This window comes from Castor canadensis, chromosome 1, assembly GCF_047511655.1.
Source record: "Castor canadensis chromosome 1, mCasCan1.hap1v2, whole genome shotgun sequence".
Taxonomy (NCBI): Eukaryota; Metazoa; Chordata; class Mammalia; order Rodentia; family Castoridae; genus Castor; species Castor canadensis.
In genome coordinates, this window is record NC_133386.1 from 121,723,680 (window position 1) to 121,742,921 (window position 19,242).

General features: G+C 41.3%; 1 non-coding gene and 1 pseudogene across 1 annotated transcript; both read left to right on the forward strand.

The window, feature by feature from the left end:
* Positions 1-10,949: 10,949 nt before the first annotated feature.
* Trnaa-agc (transfer RNA alanine (anticodon AGC)) lies at positions 10,950-11,023 on the forward strand. The gene has a single exon. It is a non-coding gene; the product is annotated as a tRNA-Ala (tRNA).
* Positions 11,024-12,022: 999 nt separating this feature from the next.
* On the forward strand, positions 12,023-18,988 carry LOC141425059 (glycosyltransferase 1 domain-containing protein 1 pseudogene; annotated as a pseudogene).
* The last annotated feature ends 254 nt before the right edge of the window (positions 18,989-19,242 follow it).

The following is a 19,242-nucleotide window of genomic DNA, read 5'->3' on the forward strand; positions in this document are numbered from 1 at the left end:
TATTGTGAGTCCTCCAGCATCACTTTTCCCATAGATTTGCTGTGTGGACAAGTTATAGAACTTTGTGCTTCCATGGCGCCATTTGCAAGATATGAACGGCAATTGTATCTATCTCCTAGGATTGTTGTGAGGAATATGTAAGGTACTGCCGAATAAAGACCACGCCACGTGTGGAAAAGAAAGATTTATTGGAACCAGACTGCAGGGCTGTCACTCTTTTCAGAGTGAAGTGGGTTGGCTGAATTGGGTAGTGGGCTTTATAGGAGGAGCCAAGCCATGGGGGAAGGAGAGGGAGTCTGGTCTCTGATTATTTGCGGTCACCAGATGGGACAGGTTCACATGCCTGGCTAGTTGAGTAACTGGAAGTTCCTGAGTTGTTTTGCAAGCCGAGAAACAATCAGGCAGGGAGAAACAAGGGTCATAAATCAGGAGGTCTGGTTTCAGTGCTAGCCTTGGGACCTTCTTCTGCCCACCCCAAGAATGCCAGGGACCTAACAGAATATAAGCTTTTTTTTTTTCTTGCAGTACTAGAGTTTGAACTCAGGGCCTCGCCCTTACTAGGTAGATGCTCTACTACTTAAGACACATCCCCAGTCCTACTGTAAGAGTAGGATCTGGCAGTGGTTAGAGTTTTATGTAAAATGTCCTATTTTTCCTACATGTATTTGAAAAAAAGATTTGTAGGGAATACAAAACAATTGCCAAAGTAAGTAACATCAAGTACTTACTGCCACCAATACTCTCCCTTTCACAGCTTCAGCTCTCTTTCCTTTGTTTTTTTTTCTTTTATTCCTTTTTGGTTTTTTTTTTTTTAGGCTGGTCAAGTGAAGCAGTGGGAATGGAGAAGGAACAAAGAAATCTGTCATTGGTTGTGATAAATTAGTTGTAAATACCATTATGCTCAGACAAACCTTCCCTTTCCTTTTTGGAAGGGTGCTAGAGGGTCTTGAAATTTCAGAGTTTAGGCTACCACCCAGATGCAGGTCTGTCTTCCCAACCTCAGGTATATGTGAAGTGTCAGAGTTTGAAACAGTACCATGGCCTGGTAAACTCTGACCACATCTCTTATCTCAGATAATCTTTTGAGATAGCTGAGCCAAGATAAAGAAGTAGGAAAGGATCTTTCTATCAGTGCCTCCAACTCCTTATCTAAGAAGTCCCAGAACTTTCAGAATAGAAAGATCATTTGTGATGAGACCACTTCATAACTGCCAGTTACACTTCCTGGGTTCAGAGCTCATTTCTGCCACTTACTAGTTGTATAAACTTAGACTGGTTAACCTAATACTCCCATGCTTCCTTTTCTCCCATCATTAAAATAAGATAATAGTATCTACCTAATAAGGTGGTATAAGGGTTCTTCCATGTAAAGTTCTAAATAGTGTCCAGATTATAGCTCAATAAGTGTTCATTGTTTAGCTTTATTCCCTTTCCTGTCTAATTTTCCACATCTTCTCCATAGCCACCTTGTGCCCTGTACATACATTTGATTCTCAAACTTTTCATCTTTATGTGTTTATGCAACTTGTTCTGTTTGTAATATATACCAGGTAGTTTCTTTCACAAGTTTCTAATTGACTTCTTTTTAGTGGTACTGAGGTTTGAACTCAGGTATTTATGCTTGTGAGGCAGGCACCCTACCATTTGAGCCATGCCCCCCAGCCCATATCTCCCCAATTTTCTTCATAAGTCTGATACTCATTCCTCTGCTTATGTGCCAATTTTATTTAATAACGTGAGAACTAAGTTAGAAATTTTCTAATTTTCTACAGTTGTAAGTTACTAATTGTTGTTTGTTAATTATCCCAGTCTTTGTTATGTTGGACATAAGGTTTTCCTCCATTTTGCTAGTAAACTGTCTTAATTATAGATTGGACAAAGAATTAGAGGAAGCAAGCTTATTATACTTTCTGCAGACTACTGGAAGCCAGTCTTCCATTCACCAGACTACATTACTTCTACAGACAGTAGTTCCTTTGTAACTTATGAGAGCAGAACTAGATAAGTATGTGAAAATGAAGAAAAATCTTCAAGAGAAAAAAATCAGAGATCTGGGCAACAGTGACTCATACCTGTAATCCTAGCTACTCAGGAGGCAGAGATCAGGAGGATTGTGGTTTGAAGCCAGCCTGAGGCAAATAGTTCCTGAAACTCTGTCTCAAAAATACCAAAAAAAAAAGCACTGGCTGAGTGACTCAAGTGAGGCCCTTAGTTTAAATCCCAGCACCATAGGAAAAAAAAATGATTCTCCAAAATAATAGACATGAGATAGAGTATATCTATCATTCACATTGAATTTTAACCAATGCTGAAAGTCACTTATGTTATAGAAATTTTGGGAAAATAGGCCTAGGATCTCAAAGGTACTTCCTACCTCTCAAACTATATGGTTCTATGAAACAAGTCATGGTTTAATTTTGGCCAAAGCATCAAGAATTCTAAATTCTGGCTTTAGCTCTTAAATTAACTGTTGGAATTAAAGACCTTCCATTGCCAAAAACAAACACATGAGAGACAGAGAAAATCTTCACAGGGCAATTTCTTTTGATCAAAATGGTGCAAGCAGGTGCTCACTCCAGCTGAGCAGACATGTGAGCACAAAATGGCTGACAGTGGCTCCTCCTTATATCCCTGACACAGTTGTACCTGCCCTTCACCTGGGATTTGTCCAGGTCAAAGATTCATAGTCTTTCTCAACTGGTTAAAAGGCTTGGGGGATGGGTTAGGGCACGCAATTTTGGTGGGCAATTTGGTGGGCAACCTGACTGTACAAGAATCCGGAAGAAGAAACAGGAACCCTTTAAACAACACAAGTCACCTAAGATGGTGACCTGAGGAATTTTAAATAATCTAAGAGGGTGACATATACTTTGATAGAAAAGATTGTTCTTCTTACAATTTTCCCCCTCTTTTAATTTAAATTCTTTTCTTCAAATTCATTTAGGAGTCATTGGCTCTCATGTTTCTGTGTTACTAACAGGAACAAATTATTTGGGTAGGGTGGGGGTGATTGCTTGGTGAGGACTGTCTCGATTAACTGTTATATTAGTCCTCAGACACAGGAATTATGTAACATCCTACTAAGATTAAAACTCCAGCCACTACAACCAAGGAGATTAAGATTGAGATTATCCAGCCCTTCCATCTCTCAAACCAATTTTCCATTAAGTTAGTGAATGGATCAGTTATACCTGAATTTTCAGCTAGCTCATTGGATAGGGTAGTTAATCCCTGTAGGGCCTTACTAATAGTTCCATCAGGGTCTGTATTAAGTTGGTATAAGTGTGCAACACAGAACTCTAATCATTATGCAAGCCCCTCCCTTTTAGGCCAACATCATGTCTAATGCTAGACTGTTCTCCCAAGCCATCTGAGTAGTTGGTCCCAATTGCTCTGCTATTCCTTTGATAGAGTCCCTGATATAGTTAACAAACCTTTGTTGGTTACAGTAAATATAATTAATGCACTCAACATTTTTATTTATGGTGAACCACCAAAAGAGTACTGATTCAAATCCTGCTATAATTTGATTTCTGGCTTTAAATTCATTTGGTACCCCTCTAGGAGCCCCAATGGCATCAGTATAAATATGGGGATCCAAGGAACCTTTGTGACTGGCTATAATGTCTGTGCCTGTGTCACTTCTTTTCCTAGGTGTTGTGGCATGGGCTGGGGATCTAAATGCTGGGGTGAAAGGAATTGCCCAGCTGCACCAAAGCACAGGTGTCCGCCCAGTTACTTGGGAGAGTCTCAAGTAGAGGTCCTCCACCGCACCACCAGACATCAGCCCTGCCCACCAAGACTGGACTGGTTTGTGAGGCTGTTGAAAGACTGGCTTTCACTGTATCCCATCAGGTTTTCCACATTTGTCAATCGTTCTCCCTGCCTGGTAAGACATGAGGTATCATTGACATCTGGGGTGGGTGGTTTAACAATCCTTGGGGGCTGACCCACAGGACCTCTGACTTCTGGGAACAGTAGTAATAATGTCCAGCAGGATTCATTACCCCAAGCCGTGGCATTTTGAAACAAAGCCAACATGCAATAAATTCCATCTGGATCTGAGGACCATCCTAATGGAAATGGGACCCCCTGAACCTCTGGCCTCCTAGTAGTAATGATCGCTCTTATTGTCTAGACAGAATATTTCTATCCAAGCATTTGTATCCCCGTACCTGATTCAATAGCCACAGTTTGTCTTAGGTCCTCAACTTCTACTATGGTTACCTGAGTTTGGTTATTGTATAAATGTGAAGATAACGTTGGAGCAGAGGTAGAAATGGGTGTCCCCCTGAGAGGGTTTGGAAGCTAGACGGAGCTTAAAGGCAAATAAAGGTTCTGTTCCTGAGACATCCACCCCCAACCCATATTTACAAAATATGCATTGTTCTTTTGTCTTACTCCAAGAGCTTTCTATGACCAATCTAAGGTTACACTGTTTATCCTTGCAAGAAGGAGAGGGGTGTGTCCAAAACAGCTGTAATTTCAACTATAGGCTGCTAAAAAACTGTCAGTTTTTCTGGATTAGGAAATTGGAGTCTTACCAGTGTCTCAGGGTCTGGCCCAGCCCTTAGGATTTTCATAAAAGAGAGAGTGTGTCCTTTATACCCAGTGTTTCATCCCACATCCATATACTCTGAACAGATACTAGCTTCCTTGTGGGTCCCCAGATGGGGCACATATAAAAGGAATATCCTTGAAGCTGAAGTTGGGACATAAGATCTCCACAAGGAAGGATCTGGTATGTATTGGATTCAATAGTTAAGGGAAAAGTACTCTGAGTTACATTAATAATAAACATACCATTTCCCAGATGAAAGAGAAAGAATAATTTCACTATAGTCTTTTTAAGGTTACTCTGGTATCTCCTGGATGTGAGAGCATGGTCCATTGTTCCTTCTGGTAAGGTGAGGCGCCTGAGTCCACCCTTCTCCATGGTCCAGACAGCTGTTTCCATGGTCAACAGGACCAGGCAGGGTCCTTCCCAAGCTGCCTCAAGTTTATTTTCTCTCCATGTCTTGATCAGCACATAATCGCCAGGCTGGTGCAGGTGAATGGGAAAGTCAAGTGGAGGAGCCTGTGCTAACAATCCCTTTTTCCTAAGAGAAAGTAAGGTAGAGGACAATCCAAGTATATAATTTTTGAGGAAATAGTCTTTGTTTTCAAAGGTAAGCACATCAGTAACAGAGCTAAGGTAAGGAATCCCATAAAGCATTTCATAAGGGGAGAGGCCAATGTCCTTCGGAGGGACTGTCCTTATCCTGAGCAGTGCTATGGGAAGGCATTTAATCCAAGGTAATCTGGTCTCTAAAACTAATTTAGTGAGCTGATTTTTAACAGTCTGATTTAGAGCAAATAATTCGCAAGTCTGTACTGACCAATTGTTAGGGAGTCAGCCTGATTCTAATATAGTCAAGGCCTACCCATTATGTCTTTTTCCCCTAATTACCCAAGAGGTTCTACCCACAAGGAAATGGAGCCTGGTCTGGAAAGGAGCTTCCCCAAGGTCTGGCCTTACTTTTGTTTGGTATTCAATAATATTTAAACATTTATGTTCAGAGCTCCTCCCTCTTGCTTCCCCTTCCAAGAAAGTGGCTAGATTTAAGGCCTCATTAGTAAAGTCAGGTCCTTTTCTAGCAATATAGCCTCATACTTTATAATCCTGGAATCTGTCAGCCATCTACCCATCTTTTGGTTTAAGATCTAACTTGATGGGGAGTGATAATAACTAGACTTCCCCCAAAGATGATTTTTCTACTTTCTTCAGTTAGAAGGGCTTATAGCAGCTATTGCCTGAATGCACTCAGGCCAACCTCCAGGTGACAGGATCTAGGAATTTAGATAAGAAGGCCACAGGTTGACATTAGCCCCCATGTTTTTGGGTTAGCATCCCAAGGGCAACTCCTTTGTTTACATTTAACAAAGAAGTGTAAAGGCTGTTCAAGAGAGGGTAAAGTTAGCATCGGGGCTGTGATAAGGGCTTGTTTTAGCTCATCTACTTGTTCAATCTCCTTGAGGGCCCAAAGAAGGGGGTCTGGTCCCTCTTGGGTCAATTTGAGATACAAAGATTTAGTTTTAAGGGCATATGAGTCTATTCACAAACTGCAATATCCCACTAAACCAAGGAACTTTCTTAATTCTTGTGATTCCTTCTATTCTTTATGGGCCAATCCTTTGTTGGTCCTTACTGATCAAATATCCCAGATATTTTACTTCAGTCTCAGCAAATTGTAACTTATTCTTGGAAACAGAAAGTCCCCTGCTTCCCAGGAAATTTATAAAGCTAATGGTTGTGTTAATCACCTCCCCCTTATTATCCCCTTATCATTAAATCTCTCAAGTCTCTTATATTTTCTCAGTGCCCTGGGGTGTTGTTATCCCATCAGGATCTTGATTAAGAGACTTAACATTAGCCCCAGGACATTTGGCCCAGGGATGTTCACACTCCCAGATAGCCATTGCCATTCTACAGATCATGGCTCTTTCCTCCCCTGAGAAGAGAATTCCCAAAATAGACACTAACTCAGCCCAAGTATGTATCTGTGGTCCCAGAAATTGATCAACCTGTTCTGACACCCTGATGGGATCCTTGAGAAGGGGTCACAACTCCTTTTTAAAATTTTGGACCTCAGAGCTGGTAAGAGGGGCGTTTACAAACCCAATTTCATCTCCTCCAAGGGGAACCTCCCTGAGAGGAAAGGAGTAGGGTTTTTCTTCTTCAGACCAAGGAAAAGGTAGAGTCTCAATGTCTCAATGACATTGTTCTAACTCCCTTTGAAGTTGTGGTAGGGAAGGGTTTTGGGTAGGGAGGGAAGGGCAGGAAGTTGAAGGGAGGCAGAGGTGGAAGGGCTGGAGGGGGAGGTGGGGAAGCAGAAGCCTAGGGGAAGGGTGGCGCTGGGGCTGATCTGGTGCCTGAGCCAGAGGAACAGTGGGGTTATAAGGATGGAAGGGAGGAGAGTAAATCCCAGTTAGAAGGAGTTTTGGTTTGTTTGTTTTTTTTCTTCAAGTGGAAACAGGACTATGGAACTCTCTCCAAAAGAGGGCATATTCCATTTCTTCTTGAGTGACTGGGCTCTTGTTGTTTACATGTTGAATTAACAGTTGGCAGACCCAGTCCTCATCAGACCCAAATTTTGACGAAAAAAAAAAAAAACCCCAAAGGATTTAAGATCAGTTCTTGGGTCCAGATAAAACAACAGTATTTGACCATTCTTTGTCTCTTTTTCTCTTCAGTATGGGGGGGCTATCATCCCAATATTTTAATATCTTTCCTAGAGGGCTCTCAGAGGGTATTTTATCCTGGACCTTCGTTTGTTTGCCTCCCTGCCTTTATTTCCCATTTCCCCCTTCTAGTCGACTGTGTTCTATCAGGAGCTCAATCCCCCCTTTTGCCTTGGAGGTTTTTTGCACTCTGATTCTCTTTCCCTTGAGGCACTTCTTGGTAGCTGGTGGGTCAGTATAAGCTCCTGATCTGGATTAGATTCAAGAATCTAATTCCACCTTAAACAGTATGAGGTTGCCTTGGAACTGCAGATCAAGACTCCACTTTCCCTTTGTGTCACCTGACACGTCTCATTCACACATCACACAGCCTCCAATATCCCAACTAACAACATATTACTTGGTCACTTCTGTGACGTTTCTTGTCTTGGTTTCTGCACAAAACCTTAGTGGTTGTCACAGTCCCTGTCTTTAGAGCACTTTTACCCACATTGTCAAGAAATTCTGGAGTCCGAGTTCATTCAAAGATCCAGAAAGTTGTCACCCTCAGCCGAACCTCGGGGCCTTCGCAACCAGGCAGCAGGACACATCTCCCCAGGGAAAGGCTGGGACCCCCCTTTCTCGATGGAATGTAAAATCCCAGATAAGCCTCCAAATTATTGGAATTAAAAACACTCCAGTGCTGAAAACAGACACACGAGAGACAGAAAATCTTCACAGGGCAATTTCTTTTGATCAAAATGGTGCAAGCATATACTCACTCCAGCTGAGCAGACATGTGAGCACAAAATGGCTGACAGTGGCTCCTCCTTATATCCCTGACACAGCTGTACCTGCCCCTCACCTGGGATTTGTCCAGGTCAAAGGTTCACAGTCTTTCTCAACTGGTTAAAAGGCTTGGGGGATGGGTTAGGGCACGCAATTTTGGTGGGCAATTTGGTGGGCAATCTGACTGTACAAGAATCCAGAAGAAGAAACAGGAACCCTTTAAACAACACAAGTCACCTAAGATGGTGACCTGAGGAATTTTAAGTAATCTAAGAGGGTGACATATACTTTGATAGAAAAGATTGTTTTTCTTACACTAACTAACCTAGCAATGAGACTGTTTCTTTCATTTTTTGGGGGGAGGGGAGGGTGGCATTAGTTTCTCTCCACCTCTAGAACTGAAATCTGATGTGAAGAGAACAGAAACATGGCATCTTCTCAAGAAAAATCCTCCTTTTCCAAAACAAAGAGAACACGAAATATACACTCAAACTCCATCTTCTTTGAACTAGAAGATAATTACAACTCCAAGTAATAACCAATATTAATGGAAAGTAGATAGAAGGAAAATGGATTAGCAGAGTGGAGAAGATCAAACGTACTGGCATAGAAAGATACATATCAAAGAAGCTCAGCGATAGAGGAAGCCGGGCCACAGAGAGCAAGTATGAAGCAGTGGCTGAAACAGGAAGACTGTTCAAAAATCCATATGAGAAGGTGAGCACAGGTGGCTTGTGCCTGTAATACTGCTACTCAGGAGGTTGAGATATGGAGGATCAAGTGTGGTTCAAGGCTTTTTTGAAAACATCCATGTGGAACATGGGGGTGTCTTTTGCTATATCATCCATGCAAACAGGGATATCCTATACATCCCTTATCTATGAGGTACAGGATCTTTTTTTTTTTAACAATTCATGTTTTATATTAAGAACAATTAACAGGAGATGGGGTGTAGCTTAGTACTTGCCTCTCATGTACTAAGGCCCTGGGTTTGATCACTAACAATGAAAAAAATACATACTCTGAAAACTACAAAAAAGTTGTAAGAAATTAAAGGAGATTGAAATAAATGAGAAAATACTCCAGGTTCATGAGTCAGAAGCCTTAATATTGCTAAGATGGCAGTGCTCCCCCTATGGATTTACAGTCTCAATGCAGTTCCTCTCAGAATCTCACCTGACTTCTTTATAGAAATTGACACCCCAATTCTAACATTTAAAAGCATTTGGCAATGGACCCAGAATAGCCAAAGCAATCTTGGAAAAGAACAAACTAGGAGAATTCACACTTCCCAATTTCAAAACTTACTACAATGCAACAATAATCAAACCAACATATATTGGCACAAGGGCAGACATATAGATAAATGGAATGGAATTGAAAGTCCAGAAATAAAACTATATTTTCTGTGATCAACTGATTTTCAATAAGAGTGTCAAGACCATTCAGTGGAAGAAAGAATAGAGAATAGCGTTCAACAAATGATGCTGAGACAACTGGATAGCCACATGCAAAAGGATGAACTTATTCCCCTACCTCACACTATATATAAAAATTAATTCAGGAAGGAAAAAACTGGTCAATGGGTCCTAAATTATAGTTAGATAGGAGAGATAAGTTCTGGTTTTCTGTTGGGCAGTATGGAATATTTCCAAAAACTAAAAGGAAGCATTTTAAATGTTTTTTCCCATAAGGAAATGATAAATAGATATCTTACCACTTGAAAATTACACAGTGTATACATATGTTAAAATGTCACATGGTATCCTGTAAATATGTACAATTTTATGTGTCAGTCTTCAAAAATGAACTTAAAATGGATCAAAAGACTCATTGTAAAAGTTAAAACTGTAAAACTCTTTGAATAAAATGGGGTTAAATCTTGATGACCTTGGATTTAGAAGAGGATTCTTCTGTATGCCACCAAAAGCATGAGCAAAAAAAGCAAAAATTACTCATTTGCACTTAATTACAATGAAATTTTTTGTGCTTCAAATAACACCATCAAAAAGCAAAAACAGGAAGATCAGAGTTTGAGGTCAGCCTGTGCTATATGACAAGACCCTGTCTCAAATACAAACAAAAAATCTGCCTGTTTCAGGCCAGGATGCAGCTCTGTGGTAGAGAGTACTTGCATGAGGACCTGGGTTTGATCCCCAGTACTGAAGAAAAAAAAAAAAGTGAAAAGACAACCCAATTTTAAAAAGCACAAAGGATCTTCAGTCATTCCCAGGGCTGTGTAAAAAAAATTACCACAAACTAGGAAGCTTAAAATCACAGAAATTTATTTTCTTCCAGTTCTGGAGGCTAGAAGATTGAAATCAAGGTATTGTGATTTCATATGCCCACTGACAGCTCCAGGGAAGAATCCATTCCATGCCTTTCTCTTAGCTTTTGGTGTCCATGGCATTCCTTGAGTTACAGATGCATCATCCCAAACTGCTTTCAGTTCACCTGATCCTTACTCCTGACCTATCACACCAACTCCAGTCATCATATTTAGGGTCTGCTCTGATCCAGTATGGCCTCAAATTTATTACATCTATAAAGACTGTATTTACAGAAAGGTTATATTCACAATTATCAGATGGTTGTGAATTTTTGGAAGGTCACTAGTCAGTCTGCTACTGATCTGAATAAATGTATATCCAAGGGAGATATGGCCTATGAGCACATAAAAAGATGTTGATCATTAATCATCAAGGAAATGAAAACCAAAACCACAAGGAAATACTCCTCCATACCTAATCAAAAAATCAGAAGTTAGGATGTGGAAAAATTGGAATCACATACACTGCTGGTGGGACTGTGAAATGGCTCGATTGCTTTGGAAGAGCCTGGTTGTTCCCCAAATATTTAAATACAGATGTGCCATGTGACCCTGTGTTCCAAAAAAGCCCAGTACCAATGTATGGGAACCAGTACAAACCTGTCATGAAACCAAAGAAAGATCCAGTGACTGGAGGTATGGCTCAAGTGGTAGAGCACTTGCTTAGCATGCAAGAGGCCCTGGGTTCAATACCCAGTACCACAAAAAATAAAAAAAAAAGATTGCACAGAGTTCAATTTATCTTGGACTTAAAAGCATGGTCCTGGACAGCAGCAAGACCTGTGGATCTCCATGACTTGGGTCAAAAGGTTTATAATGTAAGCCGGCGGTTTGTGTCAGTAATCCAAGATACTCAAGAGGCAGAGATCAGGAGGATCGCCAGTTTGGGCAAAATGAAAGCAGGACCCTATCTCAAAAACACCCAATACAAAAAAAAGAACTGTCAACGTGGCTCAAATGATGGAATGTGTCTGCCTAGCAAAAGAGAGGCCCTGAGTTCAAACTCCAGTACCACAAAGAAGTGACTTCATCCAAGCTGAAATGTCCATTGTCTATTTCAAGCTAATATCCAAGGTGTCAGGCTAGGGGTATGACTCACTGGTAGAGTGCGTGCCTGGCACATGCAATGCTCTAGATCTGATGTTGAGCACCACCAACCCCCCCTCCAAAAAGAGTCATCAGACACATTCCTGGTACTAATGGTGCCAGAACCCAGTCATAAAACTCCACATGCCACTCCAGTGGTTTTGTTTATGGTATGCTGGGAAATTATGCCAAGAAAAAACACAGGATTACTCAGGGGCAGTCATGGTAGTTATGAATCAAGATGGCTACAGTCAGGTCAAGCTGAATTCTTACATTCTGTAGTTCCAGTTCTAGGTAGATAGGAGAAATGAAAACATATGGCCACACAAAAACTTGTACATGAATGTTTACATTATTCATAATAGCTAAAGGTGGAAACAATTCAGTGTCCATTAAGCAAAATGTGGTATTTCCAAATAGACTGTCATTCAATCATAAAAAGTAAAGTACTGATACATGATACAATATAGATGTACCTTAAAAAACATTATGTTAATGCTAGGAATCTCTCTGTATAGCTATCTTTATCTCAAGCTAGCAAAAATGCCATGTCTTATTATGCCTTATGTCTTCTCTTCAACAAAATTGGAGAAGAGGGCAGAACAGGTTCTGCCTGGAAGTGAGGGGGTGGAGGGAGGAGGGGCAAGGAGACAGGGGGAAGATGGCTCAAAGAATGTATATACATATGAATAAACGAATAAACAATTAAAAAAACATTAAGTGAAAGAATTCACAAAAGGCCACATATGATTCCATCTATAGGAAACGTCTACATAGGGAAATCTATAAAGACAGAAGGTAGATTAATGGTTGCTTAGGGCAGGGGATGGAAAGCAGAGAGAGTTGGGGAGATAAAGGGTGATGGCTAAAAGGTATAGGTTTCTTTTTAAATTATCTTAATCATTTTTAAGTATACAGTGTAATAATGTTAAGCACATTGCACCACAGCTTTCTAGAATATTTGCTTCTTGTAAAACTGAAATTCTGCCTATTAAACAATTCCCCTTTTCTCCCCTCCCACAAGACTTGTTGAGGTATGAAAAGAATGGTCTGAAATTGACTATATGATGGTTGCACATTTCTTTGAATATACTAAAACTATTGAATTATGCACTTTTTTCTTCAGCACTGGGGACTAAACCCAGGGCTTTGTGCATGGTAGGCAGGTATTCTACCACTGAACTACATCCCCAGCCCCGAACTTTAAGTGGGTTAATTGTGTGGTGTGTCAACTATTTCAATAATGATATTTTTAATATCAGCACCACTTAAATTTATAGTACAAAAGTCATGTGAAAGTACTTTAAGAAAGTGGGATCCTGAAATTAGTATAAAAAGAATTACATGAAGTCTTCCTTTTCTAGCTTCATAATACTGGCATCGATACTCACATCCTGATGTTGGGGGTGGGGGGAAGGTTAAAGAGAAAAAGACTCACATCCCTAGGTAAGAGGCTTGAGGGAAGAACTGACTCTGGAGGTACTAGTGACAAAGTGCCAAGTTGACTAATCCTACTATGGTGAAACATTCCAGACCTCCCTACATTTTTTGCTATAAATAATACATGCCACCAAGGATCACCAGACATTTGAGAAAACCTCTATCATGAAAGAGAAAGATTCAGGCAGACAAATGGTGGGATCAGATGACTCAATAGAAGACAATGTAAGAAGCAGAAAAACCTTAAGCCCTATGGGTGTTACTGAGGAGAGTCAGATTGTACATCAAAATAAGAATATAATGGGATAGAAGGAAAGTCAGAGGACAAGAAAGAACCCATGGAAAGTAAAACTATAAGATGGATGAGGGTGTCTAGGGGGAGGTGGCAAAAACAATGTATACACATGTAAATAAAAACAATAAAAGAAAAGACAGTTTTAAATTATTAGGAGGGCTATAAGATAAAGTCAAGAAACAATCTTAGAAATTAGAACAAAAAGAAAGGAATGGAGGTGGTGGCAGTGGTCCTGTTGATGGCTAGGGTGGCAGTAGCAGCATGTGGCTTCTGTTCCTGGCAGTGCTATGGCCACACACAGGCCACAAGATCACAGCCAAGTGCATCCAGGACCACCTAGAAGCTGCAGGACACGTGTGCATTCTGAGAGACACCTTTGACTTTGAAATCCCAGCAGAAATCACAGACCTCAGCATAGAAGAGAACCTATATGCAGCGTTGACTCTTCACCTCTACTGGGGAGGTCAACTTCTGCAAGGTCATCAGATTCCTTTTGGAATCATCTTTGATAGAACTGATTTAAGTGAAGATGCCAACAAGGGGGAGAAAAATGAAGTAAGGGGAAAAGTTCTTAAGGAAGCCAGGTTTGCTGTGGCTTTCACAGAGTCAATGAAGGAAAGGCACAAACCCAGTGGCCACATGCTAAGGGTAAGATCTATGTCCAGAGCCAAGGAATCCCAACCACACCCAGCACTGCCTTTAAGTGGAACACCTTTCTCAGACATCAACCAGAGTGCTGACATGCTGCACGTGTTCCTTCTGATCTGTGGGCTTAGGCAAGTGAAGGACCTTCTTCCATACTTGGTAGATGCATTCTTAGAATGGTATCAAGGAGAGCCCAGTGGTTACCTGGAAATTGTAGGGCCTGAAATGGATCCCGAGTTTACAAGAGAAGTCAAAGCCACAGTGAAAAGGGCTACTGGGATGAGGCTGGTTGGTGAGATACCCCAGGAGGACCGACATGCAGCAGTGAAGAACTGCTTTGCACTGGTGAATAACTCGTCTCCGAGAGCATGTCAGCCTCCATCTTGGAGGTGATGGATTTGGAAGTCCCAGTGCAAGCAAGGAACATTCCTGGGAATTCGAAGTATGAAGTGACAGGACTGCTGTTTGCAGATTCTTAGGAGTTTGTTCAGTTGGCAAAGAGACTGATTAGTGACCCTGCATTGGAAACAGAAATTGTGGCCAGCAGAAGGGAAGATGGCAGGGGGAGAGAGATAACTATCAAAACCTCATCAAGAAGCTGGCAGGAGGGTTATGGGAGCCCTGTGCCCATGGACTGCTGTTCCACCTGCCATCAGATGCCCAGCCCTGGACTGACACCCAGAGATGGGGCTGGTCCAGAACCATTGGAATCACAGCATACCCAGTGTCACCACATCCATCCCCACCTGCCTGTACTGAGATGGCTTCCTGGATGTTTTTATAGCTGAGCCCCAGTGATGGAAGTGTATTGAGAATTGTCTCCAGGATGAAGAGGTGAGTGGCCTCTGGGGGCCTTAGAAATTGGATGAGGTGCTTTATGACTTTCTCATGGAGAATAGAGGCATATTTTTAAGTGATTGCAGTACAGACCCCTGAGTGACCTGTATCCATCACTGCCAGCTCAGAAAGCAGAAAGGATTGGCAATAGAGTGGAATTGGTAGCATTTTTGATGTGATCTTGGGCCCCTGACTTTCAGCACATCCTGGGGCCCTGACAGCATATGGAAGAGAGCCCAGCCTGTGGCCAGTCTGCCTCTTTAAGCAATGGAGGTACTGTGAGTGAGTTCATAGCCAGCACATTTTTTTCACCACTGGTGCACCTGAAAGACAGTGTGTTTTCTAGATGAGAGGCCAGGCTGCCTGAAAGTCCCTCTTACCTCTTGCATCACATTACATTGTAGCAAGGAAAATAATTTGGTGACCTCCACATGGAGGCTGGGGTTTTAGGTCCAGTGTGCCTCCTTCCCCACCCAGCCTCAGAGACCTGAGGACAAAGTATCAAATGGGTCACAAACCTCCAGCCCATGGTAGAACCCAGATCCAGAACTGTCAGATACTGCCAAAGACACAGCCAGGTCAGCTCAGGGATCTTTGTAATGTTGACCACCCCATACCAGTACACCCTCCCTAAATGCAGCTTCTACTGAGTTCTGAAAGCTGTGTTTGCCTGGGAAAACCTCCATTGGATGCTGAAATCATTGCATTCCAATGGACAGTCACTACAATAAATGGGGGAGTGAAATGTTTGCTGCCTCTCATAAATGGAAAAGCAGGCTTGGAGGAGGGGAAAGGAGGGAGCTGGCTGAGAGCCCCTGGGAGAAGTGCTTGCTAAGGAGTTCCTTCAGGCACTGGAGGTATCAGGGTCAACACCATCCTTGCTCCAACTCTGAGGACACATCTCAGGATTTTTGCTTTCCATACATCATGTTCTTAAAAAAATAGGAAAAGTAGCCAGGCACCAGTGGCTCACACCTGTAATCGTAGCTGCTCAGGAGGCAGAGAGCAGGAGGATCGCAGTTCAAACCCAGCCCAGACAAATGGTCGCGGGACCCTATCTTGTAAAAACCTATCACAAAAAAGGGCTGGTGGAGCGGCTCAAGATATAGACCCTGAGTTCAAACCCCAGTCTACACACACACACACACACACACACACACACACACAAAAGCAAAATCAACATCTTGTTTTTAAGAGCAGCAGCCCCAAACATTGTCAGCCTATTCCTCTAATATAAGAACAGTAGGCTTAGATCCCATTCTGTGTAATTCTGTGTTCAAATCTGTACTTGAGTCACAGTACAGGGTAATTTCTAGAAAGAGAGGCAGTAAGACAGCTATGCCTCTTGGTCCCCAAGGCTCCAAATGTTGGGAGACAGGCCAGGCCATGCCCTCTGGATGGGTGCCAGGGTCATGCTTCCATGTCTGCAGAGGGGAAGGGAGGAATGCAGTCTGAGCACTGGAAACCCAGCTCCTCTCTGCCACTTAAGGAAGGGAACTGTGAGGTCCAGTGACACTCAAACAGTGCCCAGCTTCTGAAATGCTGAGCCCTTAGAGCACCCATCTCTCCCTCGACAGGTGTCATGGTCAATGCCTGACCTCCACAGTAATAAAGTCACTAAGCTACATCTGTGTAAAGTGCACATGTGCCTAATGTGCTTTGGGACTGGGCAGGTTTTTAAATTAATAAAGTTTGTCACTGTCACACACACACACACACAATAGAAATCAGGAGAGAAACAAAAAATTAAAAATCAGAAGCTCAGTACAGGAGGCTCTCTATTTGACTAGTGGGTCTTCCTGAGAAAATAAAGGAATCATTGGACAGCAAATGATCAAGAAATATGATTAAACAAAATCCCAGAACTGAAGGTCATAAGTGTCCAGAAAGAAAAGGCTTGTTACCCAGAAGTACAAACAAAGACCCACACCAAAGCTCATCTTTATGAATTTCAGAATCCTGGGAATAAACAGAAATGAAAGAGAGAATGTTATATAAAATGACCAGGAAGTAAAGTGAATTGACCTCTGTAGAACTATGTGGATAGCTAGAAGCAAAAGAAAGAGAAAACATCAAACTCCTGAGTATAAAATATTTCTCAAATTAAATATCTAGAATTCAATATCCAGTCAAAATTCCAATCACAATAAAGATATGTTCAAACCTATAAAGTCTAAAAAACTTGCCTCCCATCTTCACTTTTTCTGGGAGGTACCTGGAGAACCCCTCCCAAGGAAATAAACTGATACTGAGAATACAGGTTATTCAAGTAAGAAAAGTGACAAAGAGAATTTCAAAGGTGATTGCAAAAAAAAGAAGTCCCAGGAGATGACTATGCAGAGAACAAACAATCTGCCCTCTAAAGTGTGCTACTCTGTCCCCACAGGGTGCAGGGGAATGGAACTAATAGGTTTGATAACAAGAAGATCATAATGGAGACAGGTATGTTGACATGCACCTGTGATCCAAGCTATTCCAGAGGTAGAGATGGGTAGGTTCACAGTTTGAGACCAGCCCCAACACAAAATTAGTGAGACCCCATCTCAACCAATAAGCCAGGCTTGGTTCCTGCAATCTCAGCTATTCGGGAGGCATAGGTAGGAAGATGGGACCACTTGAGGCCCTCTGGCCAGGCAAAAATGCTAGACCTTATTGGAAAAATAAGCAAAAAAGGGCTAGGGGCATGGCTCAAGTGGTAGAGCCCCTGCCTAGCAAGTACAAGGTCCTGAGTTCAAACCCCAGTAGTGCCTCCCCAAAGAAGGAGAGTGAGAGAAAGAAATGAAAGAAAAAGAAAAACATATATGGAGAGGTGTTTTACAGAGTTGATGGATGAAGATTTAGACTAAGCCAAATATTAAAACTAGAACTGAAAAAGAAGCTAGTTATTATTAAAACCAGAACAAGTAACTGTGTATAGTAAAGTGATTTAGCACCAAACAATGTTTATATGAATGCATTTGCTCTTCTGGGTTGCTATAACAAATTACCACAAACTTGATGGTTTAAAACAACACACATTTATTCTCTTTCCTGTTCTGGAGGCTAGAGACCCCAAATCACCCTCAGCTGGCTTCTTAGAACAAGGTATCATTAAGGCTGTAATCCTGGGAGAGTAGTAGAGAATCTGTTTTTATGTCTTTTCCAAATTCTAGAGCTGCATTCTTAATTCCTTGGCCCCTTCTTCCATCCCCTGGCAACAACGTAACATATTGCTTCAATCCTCACATTGCATTTTCTGTGTCAAACACTCCTCTGCCTCCCTCTTACAAAGATATTTCTGACTGTATTAGGACCCACTGAGATAATCCAGAATAAGCTTCCCATCTCAAGATCCTTAACATAATCATATCTGTAAAGTCTCTTTTGTCATATAAAGTAATAGTCACAGTTTGCAGAGATTAGGACTCCATTTGGGAGTCATTGTTCAGCCATTATTTGGCCCACCACAACAATCTTAATAAAAATTCCAAATGTGAGTTAAGTAAAAATAGTTATTCAATTACACTAAGAAGATGGGAGAATAAGAAGAGAAGATATAAAAGCTAAAATCTAACACAGTCAATATATGTTCAAACTAATGACTCAAAACAGAACAGCTACATATTGTGCTTTTTTTTAGAATTGTGAGGTAAACACAAGAGACATAAAATGTCAAAAGTTGCTTATGAGAAATACAGCATGAGCAGAAAATTACTGTTTTTGTTTAAAAGCATTTTGCACTGTGACTTTTTAAGCTATATTAACAATAAAATTTAATTTTATAAAAGTTTTAAAATGAAAGGATTGGACTATATTACTGCTAAAATTCCCCACAGTAAATATTCTGTGGTTCTATGGGTTTTTAAAATATTGTTTTAAATCACAGCATAATAGCCTATGAATTTTTGATGCCTCAAATAAACATGTCATGAAATCATCAGTAATAATTATACTAGTATAGGAATTTCAGCTTGGGTAGACATATTAGTGATTCATAACTTTCCAAATGACAGTTCTCTTTCATGGGCAGATCCAAGTAGTTTTCCTTGTTACTCTATCTTACAGCCTAGAGCAGATTGCAGAGATGGCACAAATTCTCCCTATGTGTCCATGCCCATAGAATATGACTTCAGAGCTCCTCCCATAAGAGATAGAATATATTTCTTTGCTCTGTTGCCCTTATTTTAATTTTATTTTTGGCAGCACTGGGGTTTGAACTCAGGGCTTCATGCTTGCTAGACAGGTGTTCTACTGCTTGAGCCGCACCTGCTGGCCTTATCTGAAGAGATGCTGTACCAGTTCCGATCTTGAACTTCAAAAATACTTGCAAATGGCTGCTCTAGTTCTTGGAACTTTGCCAGTCTATTACAGGCACAAACTAAGGAAAGTCTGCTGGTTAATGAAAGACACCTGGTCCCATTTTCTCACCCACCAACCAGTCAAACTCCAAGAGCTGACTTTCAGTGGACCATAGTCACATGGATGCACCCAGTCAAGTCCAGAGGAGCTACCAGCTGAGCTTAGCCCAAAGAATCATGAGAGAAATAACTGATGTTTCAAGGCATTATTTTTTGGTGTGTTTTATTAATCAGCAAAAGCTAACTTCCGTGTAATTCCTTCATAATTTCTAATTATAGTTATT